The sequence below is a fragment of the Mercenaria mercenaria genome, unplaced genomic scaffold (assembly GCF_021730395.1).
Source record: "Mercenaria mercenaria strain notata unplaced genomic scaffold, MADL_Memer_1 contig_3925, whole genome shotgun sequence".
Classification (NCBI taxonomy): Eukaryota; Metazoa; Mollusca; class Bivalvia; order Venerida; family Veneridae; genus Mercenaria; species Mercenaria mercenaria.
Window position 1 is genome coordinate 1,351 of NW_026462113.1, and position 11,879 is coordinate 13,229.

Below are 11,879 nucleotides of genomic sequence, written 5' to 3' on the forward strand. Positions count from 1 at the left end.
ACATGATTATTGGTTTTTCTATAGTTATATCGTTGTTTAGGTTCGGACACCGAAAATTAATTTACGGAAACATACGGAATATTCAGGAGTGTCAGGTCAATACTTACGGACAATACTAATTAATTTGATAAAATCAATCTCATAATATTGATAAAGATAAATATGTTTTGATGCATGCCCATTTTCTGTTTGTGTGACTTTTTTTCTGTTCGGGTATCAGCGTATGTAGAAGAAAGTGGATGGGATAAGGATTTGAAAAAATGAAGTTGTCTTCAGGTCAGTTAAATTAACACAATCTGTAAAAGTATGTAATGTCTTTGATGAGTGTATCTATAAGTAGTGCTAGACATGTTTTACAAGTTATATGTTACGATCAAAACTTCATCTTTTCAGAGTATTTTTTCAAACTTTAGTATAAGTTTATTTTGTAAACATTTTCTATAGTGATGTATTATAATTATATGAATACGTCACAAATCGTAACGTTTATGTACAGCTTTTATCCTTAACAGTAACGGACACTGTGTAGTAAGGCAAATTTATACTGATTCTAACGCATGACCAAAATTTCATTAGCGTTCTTCGGGTTTTATTTCTATTTTTATCGTTTTCTATGTAAGTGAACAGAGGATCGCGGAAATGTACATTGTATGGCGGAAATTTACGGAGGTTTCCTAGGGCCTGACAGTTATAAAGGAACCAGCGTGAAAGCCATATATATTGTATTTACTTTGGAGCTTGCAATGTTTGTAATGGCGAGGAGGAACTTAACATATTCACGTAATGTTATAATCAGTATATACTAATTTACAATTAATGTTTTAATTTGATTATATAATTTGACTCTAAACTGATTATGTATATAATTTTGAGTTTGCTATATATTAAACAATAAAAATAGTATTTGGCATTTTCATTCTTTTCGGCTCCTAATTTGGAGGGTTTTCTCCAGTGTGATTAGACTAGTCCCCTGCGACCAGCGATTGGCTGAGGGAAACAAACATGGCGGTGGCTGCACGATAAGCAATCAAGGGACTGCATTTTCTCATGAACATTTATGGTTGTCAAAGGTTAACTATAGAATTGCACTCAATGCAAGCATTTATGCTAAAAAGGGAAACATAGTAAAATGAATAAAACATCAAAGAAAATAGTTTGTTAGGAAATCTAAATAAACAAACTCTCAGTCTGTTACAAGGCAAAATGAAAGTGCTAAATACACAAATTGCTAATAGTTTAGCAAACCATAAACAGTAATTCAGATTCTTTTTCAACTTAAAAAAAATACTGACATTAATCCGGTAGTCCCTTTATGCCAAAGCACAATACATATTACTTTTTGGTGAACGGAAATTTAAAATAATGATGAATATCCCACAGGGAAAACAACGCTCCAGAAACGCAGCCTCCCCAAACGCAAACCGAGCACGCGGACGCGAAACGCACACGACCAACACACACATACACATATACCGGTCACCGTGGCCCAGTGGTTTGGAGGTTGAAGGTTCGAGCCCCATGGGGAACGTTCTTCCGGGATATATTTGTCATGAGACTCTTTCCAAAAAGGCCGGATCGTGAGACGCGAGCTAGTTATATGAATGGCTACCGGCTTCTATCCGCAAGGCGACTGGTATAGTGGTAGGAGTTGGAAGGTAACTGGTGATCACAATAAAGGTAAACTGGCTGGCCCTTTCAATAGGGAAGACACTATAATAAACAAGACCTTTACCTTTACCTTTAACACACACGCACACACACACAAAATGCAAACACACAAGGGCAAAGCAAAGAAATAAAGGAACACAATGGGGCACCGCCTTAGAACGTTCAGTGGCAAAACTACCATTGGGAAGCTTTTATCGGTTTATGGTGCACCTAACATCACTCTTAGCCTCATCATGTTTCAAAATCACAGGACAGTATTTATAAGTCAACAGTTGGGTCCGAAAACGATTGTCGGGCCGCGAAGTAGAAAAGTGGGTCTTTTGGCACCCAACTATTTCTTACCACTTCACCATGGGTCTAGGGGAGGGGGTGGGGGTGGGTTACCCCTGTGCAACTAGCCTAATGTTTCAGGAACCGGTAAATGGGTCTCTTTGATTATAACTGATTGATGGGTCAAAATTTTATATAAAATTTATATGGGGACCCATAATTTAATCAAATATGAGTATATATAATCCAAAAGACCCACTTATCGCTACTTAACACATTAGGCTAGCTGCATAGGGGTAAACACCCCTAGACCATCGTAGAAGTGGTAAAAAAACAGTTGGGTGCCAAAAGATCCATTTTCCACTTCGCGGTCAATCGACTTTGGACCCAGCTGCTGACTCTCATATTTAAATAAGACTCTATAATTAACCAAGTTTAAAACTATATATAGAGAGAGAGACAGAGCAAGAAGGGAACACCCTTAAGGGCCCGACAAACAGGCCAGAAGATGGAAATCAAAATAGCTCAGTCCTAGTGGGATTTAAGACCTACCTATCATAGAGCCATCCACCTGTTCCGTCAGACACAATCAAAGAGGAAAGCGTAGCGTCCTATTGTGAAAGGACTGAACAACAAGCATGCACTGTCTCTTAAAACAGTTATTTACACAATCTCAGTGCTAACAAACTTACTTGTTCAAATAACGAATTGTTGTTTATATTGAGCAATATTCAGAGTGGTCAGTTTTTAGGCTTAAATGGATGATTACGTAACTGATACTTCCTTTGGCTTCTTTTCATTTCTCATTTTATTGACATATAACAGTTGCATCTTGTTTATATTTCCTTTTATCAAGGAACTGACCAGCCCTATGTAGTTTAAGTATATTCTGTCTATGTGTTCCTATCAGTTAGAAAAACTATCTTAAGGACACAGTTAGGGGTCAATTGACTTTTTTGGACATTTTTATGTTTTTATTTCAAACACATTCACCATAATTTCCTCTATCTAATGCCGAAAAATGAATTTAAAAGTTCAGATATAAAAAAAAAATACATTTGATGAATTTCTAGAATTGACAGTAGCTATTTGACATGTGTTTACAATAACCGGGACTTGGTTTGCAATCTTAAAACCAACGATGTCGATTTCAAACTCACGTTTAATCTCTCTATATTACAAAGTCTAAAATAAATGCTAACATTTATATTACAAAGCGTTCAACATCGACATATAATATTACAAATTGCATAAATATCCGGACAATATAAAATATGATATAATTTCATGAAAAGAATAAATAAATCTTACCAGGATCACTCAGAGATTGATATCTGTATATAAAACTTCTAAACAGATAAAAGTACGTACTTGTACAGTAAAAAGACGTAAAGTGCCCAGATAATAGAAAGATAGGCAAGGCGGGAAAGTTTCGAGCGTGCAAAACTGGTGAACACATTCATACGGACTTTTACTGGCCGATACGACACTCGCTATGTCACTGTAAATTACATTACGATAGTAAGGTAATTAAATAAATACTAAGGGAGAAAGACGCGATACGTCATTAATATAGATAAAACACGACGAACACAGTAAATTGTTGACAGGGTTACACATTCCCCTACTGATCTGTATAAATATTTTCATTTCTAGTTAAATATATCTCTGGCTGAGAATCACTGACCTTTACATTGGTACTTCACTTTATTCCTTCAAATTCAATGCATTTTGTCCTCGTTTGTAATTATATATCATTCAACTTGGTCCAGTTAATGTTGAACTTTTTCTACATTTTAAAAGGATGTTATTGACATACAAACTGAATACCCAGTTATATATAAATAATATTACATGTATTAAAACTGGAAACCATTTATGCAAGAGAAGCAAGGGAAATATCTATCTACTTATGTAGATTATTTTTTTTAAATAATCATAATTAACTCATTGAATAACACATTACATTTTACAGAATTGTAAATAATGTTTTGCTTTTGACAAGCTAACTGGTCATCTAGTACAGTTAGCAAGGTACCTCTGTAGCCAAGTGGTGAAGGATGTCGTTATCAAATTTAAATCACTAGACCATAGTCTCCGAGGGTTCAAGCCCTGTTTTGGTCATCAGATGAGCCATCCAGCCTGCTTGCGGAAGGTCAGCAGTTCAACCAGGTGCCAACATATACCCGAAATAATACCAAGAAGGGCACATGAAAGTTGCCATTTATCATGCACTGTGTCAATGTGATGTAAAACTTTAAACATATATAATTATATACAACATAAGAGTTTTCTTCACGAAGTGTGCCATGAAGTTTTGTTTAATCTTAGGGTTTATGCCCCACCAAAACAATTTAGGAATATGGCAATTTTAAGCTCTGAATGGTAAAGGAAGCCTCAGGAGCCCGCCATTACAGGCATAGGCAGATGTCCAAGTAGAACCAATAATCTTCGGGAAATAGCTGCATTGCTAACTTCACTGAAAGAATTTTACGTCACTTGAAGGATTTCAACCCAACATAAGTGGTGGTAAAGTGATTGAAAAGTCAAAGTCCAGTTTTGAATGGTAAAGGAAGGCCTTTTAATCACTCAGTCATGCAATGCTTTGAGGCAGCCGCCATTTAATAAAAGTATAACACCACAAAATGAATATTTGATAAGAATAACAACAATTTATCTTAAAATTACTTCTGGTATTTCATATTTATTTCATTCAAGTTAAAAGTTTTATAATAAAGCATTGTATATCATAACTGAAGTTCCAAAATTGAGAAAACTTGGTACAGTGTGAATGTTCGTTCCAAACTATGTAGATATATTTTCACATTTTGTAATTATCTCTATTTTAATTTGACCAAAATGATAAATACTGATAATAACACACAAAGTTTACCTAGAATTATTTACTGTAATAAAAGGAATCGCTTTGCTGATAATTGAATAATTTCAATAATATAGGATGCCAAGAAGAAAATACACATTTTTGCCTTTGTCATGTTATCGTTATGCTTAAAATTATAAAGATTCACTTACAAGACATACAGTATGGTTGATTTAGACATATTTTGTATAAAGAAATGTATTTTGTTCATGTCATAATTATCTGTATTTTGAAGATATTGCAAATCATACTAAATTTATAACATTACAACAAATTATCTCCCTTTAAGCACCAATTACTCCACTTTAATAACACAAGCTAGAATTAAATGTTCTATTTAAACTTGTTTTAATACACTCTAGCATTTATGTAACATACAAAGTGCTTACAGTACATTTTGAGAAATTTAAGTGGTAAGAAAATTGAAAATAGCCTTATTAGAGGCGGCCATTTTGAAATCAAGATGGCCGCCAAAATAATGATGATAAAAAATGTTACCAATTGATTTTGAGAGGTTGTCAAAAAAAAACCCCACAACTTTGTAAAATATAGCCAAAAAAATCACAAACTCTTATTTTCAGACAATTTGACACAGACTATATTAATATTGTTTCCTGTAAGACAGAAAAACTATCGTTTGTCATATTTTAGGAAACAACGCATGATCCTGAAAAGGAATACTTGTACTTATTTACCAAATAAGTTCCTGCAAAGAAATAAATTCAAAGTAATCACATACAGTTATGTTCATCTAATCTGTAAACCATAAAACTTGTACCAAGGTATCGAAAAAGGAAAATATCGAACTTTGTACTTGCACACGAGTTACCCACTCACCATATCGTTGCGGTGACTCTCTGCGTCTAAGGGAACGAGGGCTCGGATGTGGAGGTACAAAGGCAATATTGAAACTACGGTGTCCTGCGTGGTCCAAGCTTATTGAAGGTGCTTCCGTTTTAGACTGACACTGATTCGTACATTTGATATGAAGTGGCGAGCTATCCCCCGTCCTCTGTACTGAATGTCTAGACTTGTTACTCTGGTCTGATTCTAGAACCCGTGAAGTTCCTGAAAATGAGTAGGGAGTCTGAGAGAGGATTCAGTTCCAGTTTGAAGAGGAGAAGGGTATACTGGTCTTGGCTGTTTTGGGGGATTTTTTAGAGGGGAGGAATATATATTCCGGTTCTGTCACTGTAGCCTTTCGACTCGGAATCACTAGAACTGGCACTGTCTGCTACTGTCTCTGCAACTCACAGTGTATAGACTCTCTGTACGCCCAAACGGAAGTCGCTAAAAACTAGGCGTTCACTTTCGTTTTTCAATTTTTTTTAAGCTGACGGTAGTAAGTATTTTTACTCTGGCTATTTGCAATTAATATTCTTGTTGAATATATTTTTCAGTGTATGGTAAATGTCTCTGCAACACACAGGCGTTAAATAGACATTAATGCTTGAAATTAAAACGTATTTTCACCAAACACACAGACAGTCAAGGCAAAAGACGAAGCATTGAGGCTAAAATCCACGATATTTTGGAATTGCGAAGGAAATTCATGCGAGAACCGCTTCTAAATGTTTCATTATCAATCCATGCACACGTACAAATATGGATGTACAATCCTGAATAGTTGAAAGATTGTTAAAATCAACATGCAAATGAATTATGCAATGACCGCCTAGTCCCAAACATTGTTATAAAACTGTTATACTATTCGCCAAAAACCTGTACGCATATTCAATAAATAACTGATGAAGTGTTTGGGCTTATAAGCTCCATCCACTGTACCCATTGAATTAATAAATATAAGTTTTGTATTGCATTTTACTTGAGGCAGTCAACCAGTATTTCATTCGTCCATTTCACCAAAGATGACCTTGTCTTCAACAAAAAGTAAAATCTATATCCGTGTTTCCGCTAACATACGAAAAAAAAATATATATAATAATATTCTGCTCAGTTTGACAGGACACTTTGTTTTTCATCTTTTCTTTGTATTTTTAGCTTCATTATTCGGAGAACAGGGGTGCATTTCTACTCGCCCCGGCTTCCGCGTTGGCTTTCTTGATTAAAGTTTTTCGGCAAACTTTGTTTCTCTGTCACATCTTTTTTTTTATTGCTTATATCCTACTGTAACTTCACATGAACATTGTGCGGCATACAAACAAAGTTTATGCAGGGGCAGTGTCCATTATACTCAAGGTCAAGGTCACCCAAGGTATTTTTAAATTTTTCGAATACCTTTGTTTTTCTGTCATATCTTTGTTATTACTGCTTATATCTTACGTGCAGCATACAAACAAAGCTTATGCAGGGGTTGTGCCAATAATAACAAAGGCCAAGGCCACCAAGGTGTTATACTTAATCCAGGTTAAATGTTTTGGGCAAGCTTCGTTTTCCGAAACTCATATATTTTTATGATCAACAAGTGTGGAAACAATTCCAATAAACCTGATATTTTTTGTTGTAGTTGTTGTTGTTCTTTTGGACAAAATTATGCCTTTTCACAGCGGTAAATGAAGCTCTGCTAAGTTTGTTAACTTGAGAAGAGTTCTTGTTGCCCGGTAAATTGAAGATATGAAATGACGTCAGGAATGCATTTTACTATTCGCTGTGTCAGTTTTTTTTTTATTTCGTCATCATATTGGTCGCTGTTGTAATCAACAAGAAAACAGTCACTTGTCTGTATACCAACAATTGCCTCAAACATGTGCATGTGTTCAAAATATGCACTCAGATCTGCTTCTTCGTCATCGGTATTATTGATAACTGAAGACGTCTTTGTGATGTCTGCTTTCACAGGAGTTGAAGATAGTCTGAACACGTTCTTTTCGGGTGATGTAAAAATGTCTACATATTCTAAACATTTAAAAAGTTTTACTTTCTAAGCCCCTGACTCTTGAATGGAGGTAATAAATTTGTTTTGAGAAGTGATTTCTGCTGAACTTTTTTTGTAGACAGATTTACTTTCAAAGTAATTAAGTTCATTGTGTTTTGTTGACGTGTGATCTAATACTTCAGGAAAAGTGGGAACTAAACTGCAGTAATATCATCTAAACTGGTCCATGACTGTTGTAAAAACGAAAAGAATTTTAACTATTATTTTTGAACTGTCGGTTATCATAAAACAAAGTCAAAACATTTAAAATTAAGAATGGAAAGACGTTTTGAATAGGCGTTCAGTTTTTCGACTAAGTGTACAGTCCGGAATTTAAATATTGCGGTTAGTAGGTCAGTATTATATCGAGTAGTAGGACAGTGTAATAGGCATAAATGTCCCAGAAAAACACGTTTTTCTGAAAACGTGTTTGTTACCATAGAGCCATGCTAGTATCTATTCATGCGTAATGCATTATTCTACAAAGTAGCAAAGGTTTGAAACCTTTGCAAAAGCTCAAGATAGTGTGAAATCAATAAATTTCGTGGGCATGAAATTTCGTGGTTTTGGTCAAAACGGCAATTTCGTGGGGATATGAATTCGTGGATTTCAACTTATGATCATGAAATGAATGGGTATTTATTCGTTCGCTGGGATAAAATTTTGTGGATAGACTCAACCACGAAATCCACGAAAATAAGTCCCCCACGAATATTAATGATTTCACAGTACATGTATTTCAAAGAAGTGATAGTTTCATTACGAAATCGAACAGATATCAACACTTGATTTGACTTAAAATTAAGTATATATTGAGTTTTATCAAGCATGTTTGGTATTTACGTTAAAAGTAACTTTAAGACAATATGTAAATCAAAAATACACTTACTTCATGTGATATTAACGAAATAAACATAGAAAACCCAAGCCATCCGCGACAGCAAAAATTTGTGTTTTGATTTTTGAACGCCTAGTTTTTGGCGACTTCCGTTTGGGCGTACAGAGAGTCTATAAACTGTGTAACTGGATTTGCAGAGTGGACTTCCTACTTGGTCTTCTTGTATTTCTCTTGCAAAAACTGCTCCTGGAAGAGGACAGGCTTTCCTCTAAAGATTGGTTGCAAGGATAAGGCAACAGCATATTCTGGTGTTAAGTCCTGACTGGACCCTTCACATTTTTCTGTTGTACCTTATAAACTGGAATATCTGGTTTGAGCAAAGAAAGGACTATATATGTTTCCTGTTCCCAACGATCAGCCAATTGTTAGTCCCCTGCAAGACATTTTACGTACCAGAACCTTATCTCCGATCTCAAGCCGAGTGTTCCTCCCTTTGTGATCATATTGTTGCTTATTCTTGGCGGACACCCCGGTAGCTTCAGTTGCAGCCTGACGGTAAGCAAACTGAAGGTGCTAATTAAGCCTGAGTGCATAAAAGGTTCGACTTTCGGTATGTTCCTCGGAGGGATCGGTGCCTAGGTATGCATCTGCAGGTTTTGTTTGTTTTGGGTTTAACGCCGTTTCTCATTAGTATTTCAGTCATGTAACGGCGGGCAGTTAACCTAACCAGTGTTCCTGGATTCTGTACCAGTACAAATCTGTTCAGATTCAGAGCTGCTTCAGTGCTACAAAACATAAAACAAAATAATATCCTTATTGCTCAGTGCCTAAAATACATATCTCTAGTTCTGAGAAATCATTTAATTCCGTGGGCATGAAATTTTGTGGCTGATGTCAAAATGGCAATTTTGTAGGAATATGAATTAATGGATTTCGAAATTTTGAAGATAAAATAAATAAGAATTTTACTTGTTCGTTGGAATTAAATTTCGTGGATTGACTCAACCACGAAGTCCACGAGAATTAGTCCCCCACGAATATTAATGATTTCACAGTATTTTTTACATTATTGAAGTAGATGCTGTATTTATGAGCTTTTTGCTTTGTTCTATGCTACTTTTTCGTATCCCATTATAGCTTTCTACCAATATTTGTGAAGAAATTAAAAGTATGTTTTAGATTTTCGGACAGACATATCAGTGCGATGCAAATTTTCAATCACGCCGCTAAATTCAATTAAGAAATGTAAAGAAATGAAGAGGCTTTGAAATAGGAATTTGTTTTCATGATGTATCATAACATTGTGAATAATTCAATAACTGTCGTTTAACAACAATTGCTATACTATATGAAATTGTATCTCTCGAAGAAAACAGCTGACTGATAATTTATTAAGTTAATATAAATAAAATGTGTTGGGACCTCGTATCATAATGAACACCTATCATGATAATTATCTTGTAACGTGTATAATTTATTAAATATGAAAAGGATTGAAGAAGAATATATAGTGCTATTGAGTAACCATAGTGAAATATATTCCTTTTCTTAAAATGGCCATAACTCCATCACAAATCATTCAATCACAAACCCAATGGAATATACGCAACCAGGTTTGGTACTTCTGAATCCCTTTCATTTTAGTTCAAATCAAATTCAAATCCTGTAAAAAGTATAGGAGAAGTAGACCACACAAACTCCTTCAAAATTACTTTAAATGGGCCATAACTCCAACATGACAGATTTACTGACAACCAAAAAAAAAAGGCTTGGGTGCTTAGTGATCATTAATCTAGAGAACCTAGAAGACGGGGACGCAGACGCCCTCCTTAGGTTAAACCGGGCCCTTTATACTGATGAGATATTACAGGACAACGATTTGCACTTGCAATTGCATATATTCAAATAAATATTTATAATATATATATATTTACAACAGACTTAATGTGATGGCCTTTCATTATGGATTTAGTATTCCAAACACACTCATCTAGGAGTTTTTTAAGACAGTTTAAAACATAAATGCAGAGGCGCGGATCCTATCCATCTTTTGCGCAGAATAAAAGCCTTTTTGGAAGTGGAAAATGGTAAGGATGTTGAAAGAATGTTGAATAAGCAGAGGCGTATTATAAATGTCAAAATTACCAAAATTTCTAAATCGTAAATCTAAGAAACTGTAGACATATAAAATATGAGACGTCATAAATGAAACCCGTGATATTTTAGAACAAAATGGCATTAGGTATACTTTGCTATTTATATAATCCGTAAAATAGTAGTCGCTGATCTGCTCCCGAGCAACACAATATTGGCAAACAAAGGTTTAAAAAATGGGCCGAAACGTTAAATTTAGTATCTGACTTTTAGTAAAAAAAGGTTTGTTCAAACCTTTAACGTCTTATCGATTTACGTATTCTAGCCTAACCACAAAAGAGATTTTAAGCATTAGCATAATTTTGAAAAACATGCTTTGCCTAAGAAATGATATGAATATTAAAATAATTGTATTACATTTGTCAGAAAAAATATGTTTCGCCGTAATGTTAAAAATGTACATTTGTAAAATTAGCATCGCCTTCCTTTTGCCTAGATTGAAAATAAATGAATTTTGAAGATCTAGTTTTAAAAATGGCTTTTGGTTCACATTGTTGAAATATTCCAACATCTTTCAAAAGGAAATTTAAACCTAGAAATTAAATCCAAACCAAAAGAAATACTCAACGTGTTGCATGCTTTCATATTGGGTTATTTTAGGATTTTATAAATGTAAAAACGGCGTACATTTCCAATAGGGATCTAACCTAGTATGTAGTGGACATTTTTGTTCCTATAATATGTCTCTAACAGAATGTGCGAAATGTGAAAAAAGTCATAATATGTTGCTTAAATGAGATTATTATATTGTGGCTTGTATCTGCCAAGTCGTGCTGTCGTGTTCCTTCGAGGACACTATAACACGATGACACGATTATAGAAGGGCGACGTCACTTCAAAGTTTCATGTCCTGTTTGCATCCTTTTTTTTAAGTATCCTCGAGCTGGCGGGATGTTATGCGTCTGTCACAATGTGAAAGAAATGCGCAACCAGACTGGAACTCGAATCCAGGACCTTGGAATACCGTTCCAATGCTCTAACGACTGAGCTCCCGACCGCCTACACATTTTTTGCCCATTGCATGTGTTTGTGTTTGTCGTGCTGGTGTTATAGCTACGCGTGACATCACAAGGACACGACAAATCATTTGTCGTTGTTTCGCCTTCCGGTTAGTGCAGTAAAAGTAGACATTTTTCAATAATGAAGACAGACGCATGTACGCGTAGCTTAGTACCTACTGAGAGGTAGACGAA